The sequence below is a fragment of the Perognathus longimembris genome, chromosome 12 (assembly GCF_023159225.1).
Source record: "Perognathus longimembris pacificus isolate PPM17 chromosome 12, ASM2315922v1, whole genome shotgun sequence".
In the NCBI taxonomy this organism is placed as follows: domain Eukaryota; kingdom Metazoa; phylum Chordata; class Mammalia; order Rodentia; family Heteromyidae; genus Perognathus; species Perognathus longimembris.
The window spans coordinates 8,567,014-8,589,245 of record NC_063172.1 but is presented as its reverse complement, the minus strand read 5'-3'; the positions used below and the strand labels follow the sequence as shown (position 1 = coordinate 8,589,245).

The 22,232-nt window shown below is 41.2% G+C and overlaps 1 protein-coding gene and 1 long non-coding RNA gene across 5 annotated transcripts in view; both read right to left on the bottom strand.

The window, feature by feature from the left end:
* The window catches only part of Asap1 (ArfGAP with SH3 domain, ankyrin repeat and PH domain 1), a 292,770-nt gene that overhangs the window by 190,214 nt on the left and 80,324 nt on the right, over positions 1-22,232 (bottom strand). The gene's annotated exons all lie outside the window — the stretch shown is intronic.
* LOC125360463 lies at positions 1,293-21,917 on the bottom strand. Its single transcript, XR_007212754.1, has 3 exons — positions 21,068-21,917; positions 6,640-6,643; positions 1,293-1,304 (listed from the first exon to the last, which is right to left on the bottom strand). It is a non-coding gene; the product is annotated as an uncharacterized LOC125360463 (long non-coding RNA).

The window sequence follows — 22,232 nt, the reverse complement described above, 5'->3', positions numbered from 1 at the left end:
GAACAGGTGACAGAAGCAGCCTCCAGCTGTTGCCAATTTGAACACAACCATTTCTGTCCTTTTAAAAAAACAAGATGTGAAAGAAAGTATGTTGAGGAAAATCTCTAGCGCTTTCCTGACCAACACTAGAGTCACTAAGTAAAAAGTAAGAAGAAAATGCTAGGAAAAAACAACAACCCACAAACAACTCAGTTCACAAGGCAGCACAGTCTTGTCCCAGTCCTCAAAGAGGCAGTGAGCTTCCTCTAGGCAGGGCCATATGATGCAGTCAGGAACTAAGCAATTCTTTCACAAACCCAGAGAACAGGGAGTCAGAGCTTACCCTGCGAGGGTGAGGTTCCCTCATACCCTCTGGTGAGAGCATTAACTGAAGTTACATTTAATTCAGGAATGGGTGAGGCAACATGTGAAAGCCTTAGAATGAGCAGCTCAGCTCCTAAGATGTCATCCTAGGAGCCAGCAGAAAGATGAATAGAGAAAAGTGTATAACAGTAAAGGAATGGAAAAAACAGTGCTAACAGGAATAGAAATCAACTAGTTACAAAGACTACACAAAGAAATACTATGAACCTACCAAAAACAGAAAATTAGGTTTGTTTTTGTTTTTGTTTTTTTTGATCAGTCATGGGGCTTGAACTCTGGGCCTGGGCGCTGTCCCTGAGCTCTTCAGCTCAAGACTAGTGCTCTACCACTTGAGCCACAGTGCCACTTCTGGTTTTCTGTTAGTTAATTGGAGATAAAGAGTCTCATGGACTTTCCTGCCCAAGCTGGCTTTGAACCGTGGTCCTCAGATCTCAGCCTCCAGAATAGGTAGGATTACAGGCGTGAGCTACCAGCACCAGGCAAGATAACGGTCTTTTTTTTAACAACATGAGAAGACAGCCATATTATGACACACAGCAGTGAACGTTCTTCTGTACACAGATTACTCCATACAGTAATTATTTACATGTGTTTATAACATCCCAACTATAACCATTTAACATAAAGGAGTATATTTTAATATAGTCCTATGTAGTTAATAAATGAATTCTTAAAATGGTGGGGTTGGAATTCAAGGCCTTGCTTGTCTAGCTTGTTCTACCACTTGAGCCACAACTGGAGTCCAGCCTTGCATTTATTTTGCTGGTTAACTGGAGATGGAGTCTTGAAGACTTTTCTAATTGGGCTGGCATCCAATTACAATTCTTCACATCTCAGCCTCCTGAATAGCTAGGATTACAGGCATGAGCCATAGGTACCACATAGCTCAAGATACTACTTTTGAGTCAGAAAATAGCACATTTAAACATAAAACCAAATTTCTCATGCTTTTCAAGCTACTTGGTTTTATTTCAATAACAGTACTAGTTAAGAATATGTCAGATGACTAGGATTTATGACCCTAAGAAATACAGGGAATCAGGCACAGTACCATGTGCCTGGAGTTCCATCTATTAGTTGGGAAGCTGACATGAATGAATGGATCCTTTGAGCCCAAGAGTTCAAGACAAGTGACTCCCTATCTCAAAAGAAAGAGAAAGGAGGAAAGTCCGAGGCAGGGAGGAAAGCTCACACCTAGAAGGAGATCAGGGCTACCTAAGGCAGGAAGAGGTAAGATATCATATGTGCATGTGTTCAGAAACGACCACAACAACCTAGATTTAGCATTCCATGATACCAAGGACAAGTATTCTTTTGGTGAAAGTACAGAAAATTCACAGCTTCTCATGGTTTCTTGTAGAGTAGAATTTATCAATGGTAAAGAGTAAAATAATAACTTCAAACCACTAATCAGGTAGGAAACTCCAATACCACTGCCCCAATTCACTGTGCCAAGATAGTCTTTAAAGTCATGAACAATAATAAAACAACAAGTAAATAAACCACCAAGCTAATCAGCTAAATAAGACTAGAAATCTGAGAAAATCTTTTGTCACATCCCACATAAAGCAAAGGTACTCGTCTAGAAGACCTAAGGAGTCTTTGGATTTTAAAATTCTCTAACTGCAAGGAATAATAACTTGAATGTAGCGTGCCAACCCATCTTGTCCAGGAAGAATGGTTAGTTTATCCTCCAACCTAACATTCTAGGCATCTGTGGGATCAGAATGGATAAGAAAGACCAGGACATGAATAGGTAAAAAGAAGAAAATATGAGTCTGTCCTTGTGAATGATAACTGTGTCACACACACACACACACACACACACACACACACACACACAATTTTGACCCCTCTAACTTCTTCTACTGTCTCTATTCCCATATTTGGAATCAACTGTAACTTTTCCTTGTCATGGTGGATTCCAAGAGTATGCTCTGGGCTGGCTACTCACCATAAGCTTGGAGGACAAGCTCCAATGCTGGAGAGCAGGACTGCTCAGCCACTCTACTCAAATGTGAGCTTCACATTGCTTGGGATGTGGGTTGACAGACAGGAGCATACTGATATTTCAAGTACCAGTGCACAGAAGCAAGAGAGAACATAGTTTCTTTTTCTTCTTTTCTGAGATCTACTAGAAGGTAATAACAACACTAACAAAGACAAGCTTAGAGCCAGTTCAGACCATTCATCTCAAGGCAGGGATTTCTATTGCTAATTGCACTGCTGGGCAAAAAACATGGAACTGAGATTCCTGTTTATTATACACACACACACACACACACAGAGACACACACACACACAAATTTTGACCCCTCTAGCTTCTTCTACTGTCTCTATTCCCATATTTCCCATCACCAGCCAGAGCTTTTCTCTGCCTTTTCTGTGTGTCCTTAGCCCTTTCCTGGATACCATTTTTTTTTGGTCTTAACATAACACATCCATATGCATGTAAAGTACCTAAGACCCAGACTATGCAGTCAGCAGAACATCAGTAAAGAGTGGGCAGCTCTGCTCCTGCTTAGGAGGCCTTTAAGAGCATCTTTATTTGACACTCCTGGGTAAGTCAATATCAACAGCATAGAGGAGGATGTCTAAGCTTTCTCTCCGGCTCTAGCTCACAGCTGCTCTTGCTTTCCCTACAATGCCAGACCTTCAGCAAGCATTGATTCCTCTAGGGCTTCAAAACATGTTGGTCAGCCCTCTCCTCCCCCATCAACTTTGTGAGACATCAGCCAGCCAAACAGCCTGAGTTAATCATCAAATCAGTAGAGACAACTTTCTATAAGAGCCTGGAAGCTTCTCATAGGGAAGGTGGGACCAGTTTAGTCCTGAAGAAGGATCATTACTCAGCCCCACTTCACCTCAGGCTGGTGGGCTACACGCTTTCTCTGAACATCAGGAATGTTAGGCATCGCTCTCTCTCTCCTCTCCCCCCACCTCCTTGTTTTTCTGAAATGTAATGCAAAGGCAAGCCAGGTAAGGAAACAGAAGGTCTAGGAGAGCAGCCAAAAGTACACTGGACTGTCAGGGAAGCAGATGAGTAAGGATTAAAAGACTGTTAAGTCTCATATCCAACTGGAGAACTGGCTCCACTTGAGAATAGTCATTTAAAAAAAGAGGAGGGGGCTTTCAGGTGATCTAAGTCTGGCTCCTTTTATGCCAAAAAAAGGAAACTGAGGCACGGTGAAGTGAACTGACTTAGGTGTATTAGAGGGGAAAACCTGGCTGCAACAGGGACAGGCAATGGCCAGGAGCTAACAGTATACATCCTGGATGACTCAAGGAGAATCAGTTACATCCCGATTTAACTGTATGTCAACTTAGGAAGTCAGCTGGTAACAATTAAAACATGAGGTCTGTGATTCTATAGATACATGAGCAAGGCTATGAAACTCAATGAAATGCACAACTTCACCTGTTTTATTCAGACATTTCAGATTCTTGTAAGGATCACTCACAGGGCTCAAATCTTACCTACTCATTTTCGTAGCACCCATTTTGAGAAAAAAAGGCACACCCTTGCTTCCTCTGTGAGTAGCAGCGGAACTTGAGCATCCAGCACAAGGAGCAGGAAGTGCTGTAGACAGCTAGCTCTGTAACCCCTGAGCTCTTCAAAAGCCAAGCAAAGGTGACAGTCCTTCCTGTTAATCCAGGATTATGGCTGAAACCACAAACCCAACTGCCAGAAGCTAGAGCCCCAGGCTGCTCACAGGCCCCTTCAGAAGCAGACTGCGTCTACTCTGCCCCCTAACACTCTCCTTAACTTAGGAAACAGATTTCAGCTCTGACATGTTGGGCAGGGTGAGGGGCACAGGAAAAGAGTAGCAATAGCAATTATTGAGTGAGCTTTTAGCCTCCCATTTTCTTAACTTTTTTTCTTTACATCTAACTCTTTCTTGAGTGACCAATCAAGAGAATTTCCTCCCTTCAAATTATCCAAAGGCAATGAGAATGCCTAAACATTCAGTTAGATGACACAGATGGTTTTAGAAGTGAGACTGCTAACAGTTCATGGTGAGAAAGGACCAGGTAAACCCAGTAACCACACCACAAGCATCCTGGTCAAGTTGAAGAAAGAAACCTGGAACATTTGTCATATCTTGATCACTCTATAAACAAAGTAAGAGATCTTTGTTCTTACTGCTCTGTAAGTTCAAATACTTCTGTCTGTCTGAATGAATGACCGCTCAGCTATCCTGTTGAGCAAGGCATCAGAGTACACACAGAAGAAACACCTTGCACAGCAGTGCAAGGAATCAGCAATTCGAAGTGGTATATGTATCCAACTATTGTCACATGCTGAGAAGCCAAGTGCTCTATGTGAGCGAGGATGTAGGCTAATAGGACTCCAGACTCCCAACCTCACTTGTATATGACAAAACCAAGGCACAAAAAGGTTAACTGATCCCAAATTGTACAATAACTAGTAGTATTGATTGAGACTTTATGGAACACTACAATGCCCTAAACTAGTAGTACTTTGTGCACCTATTCTAGAATTTGTTACTCCATCTTCCAACAATCCCTTGAGTACCTATCATTATCCTCAATCCACAGAAGAAACAAAATTTAAATCACCTGCTATGGCAGGATTGTGTAGAAGCCTAGAGGTCTGCTGACTTCACAGCTTATATCCTTAATCCCATCTATGTTTCTAAAAGCAGTGCTTCTGGAAATCAGAGGAGGGGGTGATCTGTGATATCAACATAAGTCACACTACCAACCACCCAGTGTGCATCTTGCAGTAATTGGGGATTGAGGAAAAAGCAAACCCCAAGCATGTTAATGTGGAGGAGAACAGGATAGTGCTCTTGCAGGCCATGCCCACTATCATGTTTCTAGCACTCATGTGCCTACTTGCAAAGCAGGCAACATCTATCCTTCCTACTTCCTTCTATTTTATGAACAATCAGTGCTATCATCAAATCCCTAACTTAACTATAAGGAAGCTCACATGCCTTAAGCAATTTAACCCCCCCCCCCCCATGAAACACACGTTTTAACACATACCACAAACAGACCGGTGTTATGTGAATGTTAGTGTAACATTACTGAGTGCATACAGCACAAGTTTCATTTTCATTGTAAATAAACTACTAGATGCTAATGAGAGCGAATGAACAATGAGTCCATCTGGAGGTAGGCAAAGGGTGAAGACCCAGAAAAAAAAGTGAAATGCAAATGTTCAACACTTGAGCATTAAGATAGCCAGGCAGCACATGAGCAGAAACAGGCTTGCTTCCAATAATCCCAACATTTAAAAGCAAAGCATGAACTGAATGTATTTCTCTAGAGGATGCTTCCCAATCCTGGGAATAGAAAATGACCACATGAAAGAGATACAGAGGTGCCCAGTAGCCTATTTCTTCCAATCTCTTATTTCTAAGTCATCTTAGGTCTTTCAGACTGGCACACTATACTGACTATAGCTATTCCTTCCCATTGCCAGATTAGTTGGACTTCCTACAGCATGATTTTGATGAGAAACTAAATAGATGCCCCCAAGAGGTAGCCGCCAAGGAAGTTTCCACAGAGCGGGCAGGATGATCAGAGGCTGAGAACAAACAAAGATGGTACTAGTGGTGAATGCTCTAGCTTCTATACACATGTAAAAATAATTCTCTATGTATTCAGGTCCCAACAGAGTTTGTACTTGACCTTGAGAATGATACTATTTGCAGAATCATTAACACCTATGGCTCTGTGCTTGGTTTGTCTTCCACAGGTCTGCACAAGGGTAAGTCACTCACCTCCTAACAGCTGCATCCAGGATGTCAGGTGAGCTGTTGTTCCTGTTCCTCAGTGTGGTGCAGGCCTGCTCTCAAGCTCAGGTTTTCCTCAGCAGCTCCAGGAGCCTGAGGCTCTCCAGAAATATCACACAACACAGATGGGATACAGCTAGAATTTTTTTTTTTTTTTTAGTGGTTGGACTGGGGTTTGAATTCAGGGCCCCATACACTTGCTAGGCAGGCATTCTACCAAGGGGTCATGCTTCCATCTTTTTGGGGGAGCGGGGGGGGGGCAATGTTTATGTGGAGACAGGATCTTACTTTTCACCTGGGGTTGCACCTGGAACATGATCCTATTTTATGCTTCCAGTAGTAGCTAAGTTAGGATTGTGCCATTATTCCCAGCTTTCCCCCACTAAAATGGAGTCTTGCAAACTTTTTTGCTTGGGCTGTCCTGGTATCACAACCCTCCTGGATCAAAGTATACTCTACAGCAGCCAGCTATTGGGTCAACCGAGAGGCTTTACCAACTTTTTGCTTAGACTAGCCTCCTGAGTCACTGGGATTGCAGGCAGTTACAAGGCCCTCGTACCTATGTAATTTCTTTTAAAAAAAATTTTTTTTTTGGCCAGTCCAGGGGCTTGAACTCAGAGCCTGAGCATTGTCCCTGGCTTCTTCTTTTGCTCAAGTCTATCACTCTACCACTTTAGCCACAGCACCACTTCTGACTTTTTCTATACATGTGGTGCTGAGGAATCAAACCCAGGGCTTCATGCACGCTAGACAAGCACGCTACTGCTCGGCCATATTTCCAGTCCCCTATGTAACTTCTTAATGAATCATATAGATACTGGGTAACTTCCATGAAGAGGGTTAAGAAACACATATGAATATTACCTACAATAATGAAGGCAACTCAATAATCCACAACATGGAATAAATGCTAAATTAAGGCATATCTACAAAACAGAATATACAAATCCAGTGATATAAAGTAGACTGGAATGATGAGGGGACTTGTAAAAAAAAGGGGGGGGGGCCAGTGACTGGGATGGGTACGGAATTCTTTGTAGATGATAAAAATATTTTAAAATTCACTGTACAGTTCTGTAAAAATACCAAAAACAATGAATTTTATGGTTTAAGTGCAGTGCCATTATTTACATCATAGTATTATTGAAGACTAAGGGAAAATGGAAAGTTTTAAGTATTATTTAATAGGATTGTACTTTTGCTAAGTCAAAACACTACATAAAACTTCTATTATATTTTACTGATTCTACTTCTACCACCATTTACTGTAGTTTAAATAGCATTTATTATGTACTTAAGCTCTGTCACAGTCACTGTTGAGTATTTCATGCATATTTTTCATATATCACCATAATAACTCTTTGAGTCTGGTACTACTATAGATAAACAAACAACCATGACTTGTAGAAACAAGGAAAACCTCTACCAAATTCACAGTTGGAACCTGGCATAGGAGATTCCAAACCTGACCATCCAACCAAGACCTATGGCCTTAACTACCATGCCATAGATGTTTGTCAACAGTTTTAAATACAGTGAAGCACATGTAATGACCACCCTTACACTACTTTTGTCACAATAAACTTGAATTGATTTTCAAATTACAGGATGAAAGAGAAATGATTATAATTTTGCCAAATGGAAGTTGCAAATGCCTGCCCTCCTATGGGCCCTGGGCATACACACACACATCAAACGAGGTACGACACTACTTTGACCACACAACATTATACCTAATTACTTCCATGAGGAAATAATGGTCAGAATAAGACAGAGTGCTGTGATAGCCTAATTAATAAGCTATGGATCATTATTCGTGGCCTTCTGACAGCTGGAAAAGGCAAGTCCTCTTAAGATTCATGGACATCATGGCAGTATTTTGCCTGAACATCTCTGAGTCAGAATATGACATCTGCTTAAACACTTCACTGAGGCCAGTGCTACTCTCAGAAGCACCTCAATTCATCTCTGACCATGTGGTGGGTGGCTCCTTCTCATAATGAACTCAATACTAAGGATATATGAGCTCTCCACCTACCAAAAGTATAGCTTTGGCCCCTTTCCCACTATGCTGTCTCTTCTCTAGATGACACAATAGTTTCCTGGTTCACTTAGGAGATGATTTCCAACTCTTGTTACCACTCAGGTCTCCATCATTCCTCTCACAACATCAGTGTAGGGGAGACATGGGGTGGGTGCCTCCCTTGGTGGGGACACTATGGAGCTTCAGGGTTTGGACTTGGTGGTTCCCTTTTCCCTTCGGACTACAAATATGCATAGGTGCATTGGTTTGTGCATTGCCAAAAATACAACAAGGATCCAAGACTCTAGATTTGCTCATTCTATCTATGAAGGGGTAAGGTGTCTGAGGCCCTGGGAGGTGAGATGTTTCAAGTACATTATGTCACTAATGTAGCCCAGAGGGGCTGGCTATTTTGCTCAGTGGTCCATAAGGAACATTGGTCTCCCCAACTGCAAACATGTTCATAATAAACACAGAGCTACCTGAAAGCTCCAGGTGTTCTCAAATAAGAAAAAAAGTGAAGAGCTCACAAACAGTAACCAAATAGAAAATTAAGCAAATGCATTCATTTTTCCAATAAAAAGTTTCTGATCACCTACTATGTGTTCTTCTTCAATGGAGAAATCTAAGCCACCATGCTATCTTCTTGGAAGGAAAAGAACATGGCTCAGTGAGAAGAAGTATTTATTAATCAACTGCAGAAAGTCTTATTTATTCAAATAATTTTCTAGTCAGGACACTCAGCAGCTCTAAATCACAACATCCCTCCAGTCCTGCCCACACAGGGAGAGCTGTCTGATGTTATAGTCAAGGCCCTGGCTCTCAGGGAGAGCTGGCTGTGACCTAATTCCTCAATTTGTCAAAGAGGACATTTTCATTGCAGCTGGACCCAGCTGGAAATGAATCTCTCCTACACATATTCCCAACAAAACATAAAACATAAGAGACATTTAACAGAGAAAAATGCATGCACACAGAGATTGATTGCTTCATCAAACCAGACTGCACAAGCATGAAATAAAGTCAGTGCTACTGCCAATGGGGATGCTAACCCAGACTTCCCAACTAATGGAAGTCCCCTCTCCACCCTGTACTTTCTTGCCTCTGGCCTCTGCTTGTGGCATTCTCTACCTGGAATGTTTTACTCACCTACACCCTTCATGGTCAAATCAGGAAATGCTCTCTCCAGGGCAACTAGTCATGGCCTCCTGGCTGCTCCCAAAGCCATCTGAAATGTCAGCACAGCAATGGCCAGTCTATGCTGAGTTAGTTAACTCTGTACCACCCCCATTCACCTGTGAGCACTTTGGCAGCGGAGGTCAGATCAAATTCATTCTATCACCCATTGCTCAGCAACTATGACAGAACAAGCATATAGCAGGTGCTCAAACACTGTCAGAATCAAATTAAACTGGTTCTAATCAGATGAGAATCCTTTCTGGGCATTTAAGATTTATACTGCCAGAAGCAATTTGTCCTGTGGGTAAGTTTTATGACAGATCGGTTTCCATTTCTAGGTTAAACGCATATATGCCTATAAGGTAGGGAAAGAAGAAGACAGTTCTATCAAGTAAGTGGATGGTTTGTTGTTGTTTTTATTGTCTTCTGAGAATTGTGCCTGTCTGCATACAATCACTGAGCCTATAGAAGTATTTCAAATTGAAATTTATATAAGAAGCCATGAAGAATATGCTGAATCCAATTATGTGGCTCTCTTCCACTCATCTTGCTTTTCTTTTTGTTCCTCAGCACATAATATAATGTACCAAAAATGGACCATGACATCATAAAATCTAGGCTCGGGTTTTCTTACCTCTCCACTTTTCAGCAGTGCCCTTGGCCAGACAAGCCTTTCCAGGGCTTGTTCCCCAACAAGCTATGAGCAGAAGTGAGACTAGTTCTCCTTTAGGCAAACAGAGACAATAGAACAGATGGAAGTGCTAAGTCTAGCAGGCACACACGAAATGTTAGCTGTCCCATTCCTAAGTGCTGTGCTTCCTGTTACAGAAAAAATAAGGGGGTACAGATATTAAGGGGAAAGAGCAAGGAAAGCCCCTATCACGGCCTGGACCATACCCTGGAAAGCAGCTGATGCCACAATGTCACCTTGCTCTTAGACTCATCCCTCAGAGCCATGATGAAAATGCCAAAGCAGGGTAAGGATTCCAAGGAGCAGCCTGTCAAGAAGGAAGAACACTGAAACTGAGCAAGAAAAGAACTGGCTTTCCTTACTTTCAAAAGGGTCAGTTTACTTCATCTCACTAGCTGAAGGAAATGAGTCCAGAAGGTCAGATAAAACTACAAGTTGGCTGCCATTCAAAGCCCACATTACAACAGAAGATTCACTCCCTACTCTAGACTTACTGTCTACTCCCTTTCCTAAGCACACACCTCCAGATGGATTATTTAAAAGGTTATTTTCCAAAGGGTTATACTATACAATGTTAAACTGGATAATGAGGCAGTGATTTAAAATTTTCCTCTTTATTTCTACAATAAGCAACCATGGCTGTAACATATTTTTTAAGTTATGGCAGAAGATTTCCCATAATGAAACAGAAAGGTTTAAATGTGACAGTCAAAATGCCATAACATTCTCACTGATCACCAAACTGTCAGACAGCAAGATGTCTGTTCTTTATTCAGGAGTATTTCTAGAAGGCCACCTGTGATATGCATTGTGCTCAAGACAGCACACCTGCCCCACAGAAGTTGAGCTTACAGAATAGATCTATAGCCAAGAACAAGCAGGGTCACAGGTGCTGGGCCAGAGGGAGTCCACTTCCAGCAGCAGGAAGGGGAAACAAGGAATAAGTTAGGCAAGGTCTCTTCAAGAAGGTAATGTCTGAACTGAGACCAGAAAAATGAATGAGTTTTCACCTGGTATGGAAGAGGTATACATGAACCAGCAAGCAAGTGCTCTGGGGTTGTGCATGTACTCTTTCAGACAAGCTAGAGGGGACACAGAGAAGACAAGGCTCCAGGTAGAGTTAAGGAGGATGGACATCATCCTGTAGGCCATGGAAAATCACTGGGATCCACAAAAAGGTAAGCTTTCATTTCCAGGTAAAAATCAAGGGTATCAAGTATGGTTCTTGGGTAATGAAAAAAGAAAAGCACATGATGAAATACTACCAGAAATACTAGCTCTTACTCGTTCATTAAAGCCTCCCAAAGACTACCCGCATTCCACTCAAGTTCAGCCACATTTGAGAAGGCAGCGTTGATGGTCTATCTTTTACTTTTAAGTCATGAGAGCCAGTTAGCGAATTTGAAAAGGACTTTGTGCCATGAAATAGATACTTATTCTATTCCTACAATCATACCGATAGCTTACAAATTACTTCTAGCTGCAATATGTGACCAAAATAAACTTTTACTTAATAATTCAGAGGAAACAAAAAAACAAAATCAGTAAAAAGGCCTATTATGCTTCAAGTGTGTAGTGATTTCCTGTTTCTTTCATACTTTTGGCAGCCAGGCACCATATCACAGAGCACTTTTTATACTACAACATCAACAAAAATCTCCTCTGAAGATTCTGGAAAAACTAGGCATCTCATTCAAACGCCAATAGCTCTCCAGTTAATAATACACAACAGCAATGTAATTATGAACCATCATCTCGCAGACAATGTACTTTTATCATAAATAAACACTTCCTTTAAATTAACCAAATACAAATGGGATCATCAAGTTTACCTTCCAGAATATTAAGCATCTCTCCTTTTTTTCACTACATTCCTCTGCTTCCTGTTCACTGCTCAGTCATGGACATGAAGAGCATAACTATGGCTTATTTACTCCCCTTCCAGAGTGAACCAGTGTCCAGAGAGAGAGCACACGTCCCATCCATTCCTTCCTCAATTATGAGCACTCTCCCTCATTATCACAGGCTGCCTTTCATTCCTTTCCTTTGCATGAGTTAGTTAACACTGGTCAGTCATCTCTATCACCATACAAATGACTAAGCACCTATCATGTAGAAGACCTTTATTTAGCTGGGCATGCCAATAGATCAATTCATTTCTATCAGTGTCATTACCCTGCATTACAGATGCAAAACTGGAGCAGAGAGAAAGTTGTAGTAAACAGTAAGCAACTTGGTAGGCAATGGATCCCAGGTCCAGGAGATTTAAATCCTAGTTGGTGGATCACATTTGCTTTAGCTCAAACCACCAAAGCAGAGAAAGAAATCACCATTTACAGGGATACTAGAATAGGACAAAATGTATTGAAAGCCAGAAATCAACAGTGCCGAGAGAGAGAGACCACCCACCCCAGTGAGAAACAGTGGGGGGGGGGGGGGAACAACATGGGGAAGCAGATTCTGGGCTTGAGTTTGCCTCTCACAGATGAGGAAGGGTCCAATACTACCTGATGAAGTGGCTGTGTCATCAGTCCACTGGTGACTCCTGAGGCTACTTGGTCAGGAAGGTGCAACTCACAAATAAAACTTGTATAAATGCATCAAGAATCACTACTCTGTAGGACTGAACCTAAATAAAGTTTAAGAAATCTGTATGGAAACATTTCCTTCATGGTACTAATGAGTCAGTCAAATGATTACAGTAAGTTTGGTTTGTTTTTTTTAAGTACAATATCCAGGCATCTTAATGGTTATAAAAATATGATTACTTAGGACATAGCTTTCCAAGTCAGACACAAGATGAAGCCAAATGGTGTGCAATGGATACACCAAACTCCAAATTGTATCTGATCATGACCCATGAGACATCTGGAATTAAAATAAGGCAAAATGGAGGCTCAGAAAAAGCTCTCTGAAAGCATTCTGAGCTCTCTGAAAGCAATCACAAGACTCAATATCGTTATTTATGGAATAATCAATCAATGAAAGGCAACTATCCTTGCCTTGCACTTATAACCACAGAAAGGGAGAAAAGTTAAACAAGTGTGTGCGCGTGTGCGTGCGCATGCACACCTGGTGTAATGCTGTAGATCACTGGTTCTCACCGGTTCTTGCACCTGTTGTCCAGTGTCATCGTGCACCAGCAAGCAGTATCACTTAAAAGCTTGTTGGAAATGCAGAACACAGGCCTTACCAATTCAGGGTCAACATTTAACATGCCCTTCTAATGACTCAAGAAAGGTGAAGAAATATTGGCTGAGGTCTATACAACAGAAAGCAAATTGGCTTAAAAAGAAGGCAATAAAAAAAGATACTAATACATGCTGAATATCTCCTTACACCAGAAACCGTATGTATACGGTAGAAGAAACAGCAGTAAAGCAAGATGAAAGATGTCAGCATCTGTCATCAAAAAGATAAAAAAGCATGCAACACTCATAATTTGGGAAGAACATGATAAACCCATCTAAGGGGAATGATGAACACTTTTTGGCAATGCTCATTTCAATATTCATCATAAAACAACAAAATGTAACAATTCGTATTGTTATTAAAAGATGGGAGAAAAGCTGGGATGAAGTGAAACTCCAAATGAAACCACAGGGGAACATTTAAAAGGAACGATTTCTCCCTGACAGTTCCAGTCAGAGACAAAAAGCTCACATCTCACCTAAAGAGATAACCAAGAGGACATGAGCAAAAGCTGCAGGACACCTGATTCCTGAAGACAGCTGCTGAGCTCACTGAGGTAACAGTGCTATAATGGGGCCTACAAGTAGGGACAAGAGGATCTCTTCCCAGTCCATCTGCTTACTTCTGCTGCCCAAGCCCGCCTTCCATAAAACCTAATAACTAAACAACAATCAACTAAAAACTAAGTGTAATAAATAAACTATTATGGGGAGCTGCCCTCTTACTGTGAAGAGCCTGAAAAAAATGCCCTGTAGTAGCTTTAAAATGTTATCAGTAATGGTGAGATTATCATAGTGAAAGCAAACACAAAACATAGATAAGTCTACCCAAGTCCACAATTTGGCACCAGAACAAGAAAAGCCCATAATACTTCTATTATGAAATCAATGGCTCACTGGGTGCTGGTGGCTCATGTCTATAATCCTAGCTACTCAGGAGGCTGATATCTGAGAAATACAGTTCAAAGCCAGCTCAGGCTAACCAGCAAAAATCTTGGAGAAGAGTTATGGCTCAAGTAGTAGAGTGCTAGTCATGCATAGGGATATGCAAGGGATAAAAATTAAAAAAAAAAAGCATAGGGATATATGCCCAGGCCTTGAGTTCAACCCGCAGGACTGGCACAAAGAAGGGAGGGAGGGTGGGAGGGAATCACTGGCTATTAAAAATAAGCCATTCCCCCCCCCCCCCGCCAAATTCACCATAATAGAAGCTACCAGCAACTCAACATGTCAGGACCTGTAATCCCAGCTACTTGTGAGGTAGAGATCAGCAGTACCACAGTTCCAGGCCAGATTGGTCCAAAAGTTAGCAATATCCACAACAAAGAAGACCTGCATGGTGCATACACCTGTGATTTCAGCTATGTGAGAAGCATACGCAGGAGGAGTAGGATGCTGATTGAATTGGGAAAAAAATGCTAGACTCTCTCCAAAAATAACACACTGTCCAAAAAGTGTAAATCTCTAAGTTTAAACCCCAATATCACTACAATACACACACACACACACACACACACGCACGCACGCACGCACAGTAGCAAAATTTACCCTTAAGGTCAACTCCAAGGAGATGATCTGGTGGCCAGATCATTCTCCACTCCCTCAACAAGTTCTCCTCACTCACATCTCTCCAGGGATATGAGTGAGGGGACTGGAGATGGATGACTGGTCCATGGATCTCTTCCTGCTGGCTTTTCGCCCAAGGGTAGCAGAAAGAGACGCTAGCTCGAGGATTAGGAGACCAGAGTTTTATCCCAGCTGTTCCTATACTGAAACTATGTACACAATACCCACAAGTTCCAGATTACTCATCAGTTAATAACGACAACTGCATCCACCATTGCAGCCAAAATCAGGAAAAATTTAAAAGACAAGGGAAGAGAAAAATGCCCCCAACTGGCTCCCATAAATGGAAAAGAACTGCACAGATGCAAAATTGTCCTTCTTCGGTCCCTTAAGATACCATGGTCCCACCCAGACGAATAGAGAGGGCGAAGGGAGGCAAATACTGTTATTATATTCAATACACTAATGGGGGGGGGGGGAAGAGACACTATGGTCTCAAGTCCTTAATAGCTGAGGGTCTAGGATCTACTGTTGCTGTCTCACTGAATTCATTCTAAAATGAGTTACTACTGATCTCCTCCCCCCTGCCCTCTCTCTCTCCTCTTCAGGGGTCAAGGTCTCCCCAAAGTGCCACACAGCTAATCAGATCAACTTTCCAGGAGTGAGATGGTGATAAAAGCTTAGTTGTCTGTCAATGCTCTCAAGTAACACATATGCACATTTGTTCAGTACAGATTTGCTTTGTGATCTTATTATTTACCTAACTGATGCTGGGCTAAGAGTAGAGGAGGGAATCCTTGCCCTAAGAAACTCAGATACAGAGAAGTGAAGATGCACAGTGCCGTGTGTGTGGGCATTCTGCTGTACCCAGTAAGAACTGACTCACACAAGGGGTAAGCGACCTAGGCTACTACTCAAGCTACAAGTACAAATGGAGCACCAAAATATACTTGTAAATAACTAGATGGAGAAAAATATATCATAGTGTTCTTCCTAAAAGACGTCCCAAATGTAACTGGAAGGAATGCAGCAAGTTCCCAGTATAAGATGGTAAGAACACCATGAGGCATGTAAGATTCACCACATACATCACTATTAGTGTCTGTAAGAAAAGTGAGTTTAGTCAGCCACAGGCTCTTGGTCATCTTCTCTCTACTGAATAATGTATATGAATAAATGTATCATTTTTGAGGGGGCTACTCTAGATTTAGGCTGACCCTCAATTGGACAAAGAGACAAATAACACATTCTTTAAATATTTAATGAGCCATATATATTCATTTAACAAGTGCTGAATCATCAACATAAACAAAGAACAGCAAATAAACATGTAGTTTTTAATTTTAGTCTAGATGGAGTGGGACCTGCAAAGCAGCAACAAAATGGAGGGTGCTGGGAACCCTGATGTTTATCTGAGTCTTAGGTCTCAGGATACAAGAAGGGGTCAGAGACAGGCTTCCTAGCCATCCTATACCATCCCCTCTTATCAGATGTGGACCAGCCCTTTCACACTGCCTTCTTCTGCCATCTCGATCACTAATACTTGCCAAAGGAAGTAGGAATTTTAGTCCAGAAAAATGACTTGGGCTCATGACAGACCACTGAGAGGCAGGAGTCGAAAAGGGAAGAGGGCATGGAAAGGATAGTGACACTAAAATTCTACCATGTCGACCAAGACCAGCTGCATAATGAAACATTTCAAGTTCTATGTGAAAATCCTCCAGAAGAAAATGCTATGTCCAACATTTCCTCTCAGAGGCATACAAATGAATCTCTGAACAAAGTGCCAACTCAATTCCTAGTTAACTTTCATTCTGAAAACAACATTTGCAAAACAACTTCCCAAAAGGACCTACTCCCACTCTGCCACTCAGTCGATCTGCAATTTTTTTGTGTTGACTAAAACGGTTTTAAAAAAAGAAGGGGAGGAAAAAGGATGTCATGCTCCACTGAAGACAAGCTGAACCCACTGCATGTACAGAAACAAAAATCTCCTGGTGTAAAGGAAAAGGAAAAGGCTGTATGTGACACTTCAGTCCATATGTTCTCTGCCCAGGACGGCCGCCTGATTGTTGAGAAGAACTTCATTCGCTGGCCCAAAGGCAGTGAAGTGACGAACATCAAGCCCACTGGGCAATTGTTTTTAAGCTTTTGGCCAAGTCTCAGTATTCCTTAGAGCTCTTAAAAACTTAAAAGGTCCCAAAGAGGTTTGTGGATGATTTTAAAGTAGGCTGTATCTACTGGTGTTTGCAGTAACAGAAATAACTAAGAAAAGTTTCCAGTCCCCCCAAATCCATGCACATTTGACGAGCTGTCAGTAGATGACACTATTAGCAGCAGTGTGAAAGCAGCATTGATCTCTTGAGAGCCCCTGCAAGGAGAACCCCAAACTATACTTAGATTACCTCTGCATTCGGACCAGTCAGAAAAGCTCACTCCAGAATCTATGCTAGCGAATAAAGAAAGGGATGGTGAGTCAATGTAAAAAAAAAAAATAGCCCAACCTGGTAAAAAGACAGGATTGATTCCAACATATTTAAAAGATTTATGTGTTTTCCAAGTTAAATTATACACTTTTTTAAAAAGTTTGGCTTATTTACAACTATCATCTTAACTCCAATCAAATGGTACATGCTTCAAATATGATTATCGAATATCAATCGTTGTAACTCCCATACTAAAACTAGTAATCAGATTAAATTCCTGTGCCACCAATCACTTGCCTCTGATTTCTCATTGATAATCAATGCAACAAGCTGCTTTTTCAGAAGTCTCCAGTTTAATGAAATTGAATGGACTCCAAAGAAACCCATTATAAATTCTGAATGCTAATTAAGCAAGCTTTTCCACTACAAAGAATCAAATCCTAACCTGTCCATGATAATTAACAGAAAATACTCTCAGAAAATGAAAGTTAGGTGTGAAGAGAGAGATTGCTGTTCATTTTAGGAAAATTAAAAGCTAGCTGAACTTCACCCCTGGTTCTCAAGGAGTATCTATGTCACACCTATATTTCTATACTTCTTTGGATTTTTAAAAATTTCTTTTGTCAAGGTGATGTACAGAAATGTTACCGTTATATACATAAAGTGGTAAGTACTTTTCTTGCCAAACTTGTTACCTCTTCCCTCATTTTTCTCCCATCTTCCCTCTTCCCTAATCCCCACTGCCCAGAGTTGTACAGTTAGTTTGCAACATATTGTCTTCTAAGTATTGCTATTGCATTGGTTCACCTTTTTCCCTTTATCTCACCATTCTGATGTTCCACTTCCTTTCCCTAATACAGACAAACATATCTACAGTACCCAGGGTACCAAAATCAAATACAGTGACAAGAGGAGCTAAACCATAGAGAAGATAAACAAAAGTAAAGAAATAATTTCACATAGTATGTTAAAAAATAACAATGATAAACTGTTTGTTTCCATATTTTGGAGTTCATTTTACTTAGCATCATCTTATGTGATCATATGTACATAGCTACTGAGCTATTGTGGTCATCTGCTAGGACTATCCTAGACATATGTTATTACCAACTAGGGATAACATAGAATCTATGTTCCTTTGGGTCTGCCTCACTTCACGTGGTATGATTTTTTTCCCAAGTCTTCCCATCTCTTTCAAATAGACCAATGTCATTCTTTCTAATAGGAGCATAGAATTCCATGTGTATACATTCCATAATTTCTTGATCCATTCATCTACTGAGGGGCATCTGGATTGGTTCCATATTTTAGCTATGGTAAATAATTCTGCAATGAACATGGCTGTGCTGGTAGTTTTAGTGTGGTCTTGCTTGTAATCCTTTTGGTAAATGCCCAAAAGTGGGGTTGCCAGTTCATCAGGGAGCTCTATGTTTAGCCTTCTGAGGAACCTGCATACTGCTTTCCAGAGTAAGTTTACACTCCCACCAACAGTGTAACTGTGTTTCCTTTTGACCACATCCCTGCCAGCACCTGTTGTTACTAGTTTTCTTGATAATGGACATTCTTACTGGGGTAAGGTGGAATCTCAATGTTGTTTTGGTTTGCATTTCTTTTATGGCCAGGGATGTTGAGCACTTCTTCCTGTGCCTCTTGGCCATTCTCATTTCCTCTTCAGAAAAGTCTCTCTTTAAGTCTTTAGCCCACTTATTATGGGACAGTTGCTTCTTTGAGGATTTGTTTTGGGGGAACTTAATTTTTTGAGTTCTAATTATATTTTAGATTGAAGCCCTTGTCTGTTCTATGGCCAGTGAAGATCTTCTCCCAATCTGTGAGCTTCCTATTTATCTTGCAAATTATGTCCTTTGCCACGAAGAAGCTCTGCAGTTTGATGCAATCCCATTTGTTCAATCTTTTTTTGACTTGTTGTGTTTCTGGGTCTGTATTAAGAAAGTTTCAACCTATCCCAAGGAGCCCTAGTGTTTCTCCTATTCCTCCCTGCAATGTTTTCAGGGTATCTGCTTTTACTTTGAGGTCGCTGATCCATTTGGAATTGATTCTGGTGCAGGGTGGTATATAAGAATCTACCTTTAGTTTTTACAGGTGTTTAACCAATTTTGCCAGTACCATTTGTTGAAGAGGCTGTCTTTCTTTCATCCTATTTTTTTGGTTCCCTTATCAAAGATTAGGTGCCCATAAGTCTGTAGGTTCATTTCTGGGTCTTCAGTTCTATTCCACTGGTCCTCAGGCCTGTTCTTGTGCCAATACCAAGCTGTTTTTATTATTATTATTATTATTATTATTATTATTATTATTATTATTATTTCTACAGCTTTGTACTAGAGTTTGAAGTTTGGTATTGATATTCCTCCAGCACTGTTCTTCCTGCTAAGAATTGCTTTTGCTATTCAGTCTTTTTTGTTCCATGTGACTTGTTTGGATTTGTAATGATGACTTAACTTTTCTCTACCCTCGACATGAAATATCAACCATTCACCAAAACATTCACTAAGTCAGAGTGGATAGTGGCTAGACTTGGTAACACACTTCTTTGTTCTTTTTTTTTTTTTTTGACAGTCCTGGGGCTTGAACTCAGGGCCTGAGCACTGTCCCTGGCTCCTTTTTGCTCAATGCTAGCACTCTGCCACTTGAGCCACAGCGCCACTTCTAGCCTTTTCTATATATGTGGTGCTGAGGATCAAACCCAGGGCTTCATGTACACAAGGCAAGCACTCTTGCCACTAGGCCATATTCCCAGGCCTGACTTCTTTGTTCTTAAAGTCTTATATACATAAAAATTGTGAGAATCAGCTGCCTATGAGGGCAACTTGTAGTTGCCATTTCAAGTGAACACATATCATCTACCAAATAGAGCATAAACAGTCATTACATCATTTGGGCCCTGCCAAAATCCTTTAAATGCATGTTATGCCTTAAGAGATGAAGGAATGGCTGGGGGACATAGCTTTCCTCAGATCATATGACCAGGTATCCAGGGATAAGAGGTCAAAGGAGCTCATGATGCTTCCTGTGTATTCATTCACTTCACTCTCCCAATGACACACACAATAGTAAAATATGAATACTACTAAGATGCCTAAGGCACAGAGAAGTTAAGCAATTTTCCCCAGATAGCATAGGTAGCTAAAATGAATACTGCCTACCTTAAATGGTGGCTGAGAGATTGAAATGAGAAGACACAGTTAACTACATGACAGAGTAAGTAAGCAATAAAAACGACCTGCTGGCTGGGTGCCACTGGCTCACACCTATAATCCTAGCTACTCAAGAGGCTGAGATCTGAGGATCACAGATTTGAAGCCAGCCCAGGCAGGAAAGTCCATTAATCACAGAAAAAGCCAGCCGGAAGTGGTGCTATAGCTCACATGATAGAGTGCTACCCTGGAGCAAAAGTAGCTTAGGGACAGCACTCAGGTGCAGAGCTTAAGGACCAGGAGGGAAAAATGAGCTGCTTTGAAAAAGTACCCTGCGTACAGAAAGCATTCAATAAAGAATAGCTAGCAGCAAAGAAAGAGATTATATATGATAAATAGAGTACCCTCCCTTAAAGAACATTATCCCAATCTCTCCAACGTATTTTTGGTGCTCAGTCAGTCACCTCAGCAAACACTGCAGTATGTCTAATGCCTCCAGGGGTCATGCACATCTGTGTAATTTTCTTCAGTCTGCTCGAAAAGGATGCACTGTGGTATGATGGGAAATGTCAACATGATGCTCCATTCTCCACCTGTGTGTGCTCAGTCCCTTTGGCCTCGGACCTTGCAATTTTGCAAGTATTCTTGACTAGATCCAGGGAGCCAGGAGGAGATTATGGCACAGAACAGAAAGGACCCAATGGCTGGCACAAAGGACAAGACTGTTCGAGTTCAAAGCGGGGTTCCATCTGACTGGCTTCTGTGGTTTTTTTAAAAAAGAGTTTCCCTTGTGACAAATATCTCAGGGCTCAAAACCACTCAGAACACAGAGCACACTGTGAAGGATCAGTAGGTGTTTAAATCACTGAAAGCACGAATTTAAAGAGATCCATCTGGCTTTGTCCCTGAAGGTCAGTGGGCAGCAATGTAAACTCAGGGCAGGGCTGACAAGCAATTGTAATGATCTGTAAAATGAGGTGGTTGACCTACGTGACCTCTGAGGACTACTTCTGGACTTTAAACTCAAGACTGCAAACATTATTCCTCTTGAAATCATGTATATTCCAACAAGTGCTCCCCGTCTGTCTGCTTGATCTGACAGATACTTCTGCTCTCCTTATCTTCAACTCTTCTCTAGAGCTCAAGATCCCATCCCCCATAGTGTGTGCTCGCAGCTGTGTTCATCTGCTCCTTCAAATGGCTTCATTTTATAGGTCTCAAGCTTTGAAGATAGTCAAAATCCAACCCTTAAAACTTGAACTCCATAGGCTTGGACCCAACAGCTCAAATTGGTTCCATGTTAATAAATGACAGAAAGGATTACTTAGAGAAGGGAGCGTTTTCCACAGATACTAGAAATTATGAGAAATCATGGATTGTATGTAAGGCGAAGGAAGTTCCTAGGGAAAATTGGCCTGGATCTCTCTGAGACATAGCAGACACAGACTAACAGAGAAAGCTAGAAGACAAAGGAGTCACACAAGGTTAGGCCCTTGGAAAACATCACTTCAGCTTCAGAAACAAAAATTAGTTCTATGTGACAATTTATACTACATATGAAGCAAAAAACCAGCAAAAAAGATGGCACCTAGAGTGTAGCTCAAGTGGTAGAGCACTTGCTGTGAACAAAAATGTCAAGAGCACAAGGCTCTGAGTTCAAGCCCTAGTACTGGCAAAACATTTAGCATTGTACAACTTGAATATTTACTAATCCTCTCTAAGCATCTATTTTCCTTCCTTGTAAAATAGAAAAACTTTTATAAAGCCAACTTAAGGATTATAAAATATTAACATGAAGAACTTAGCACAGTATTAGGCTTCAAACGTAATACTGGCTATTATCATACAAAGTTCCAACAGCTCAATCACTGCAATG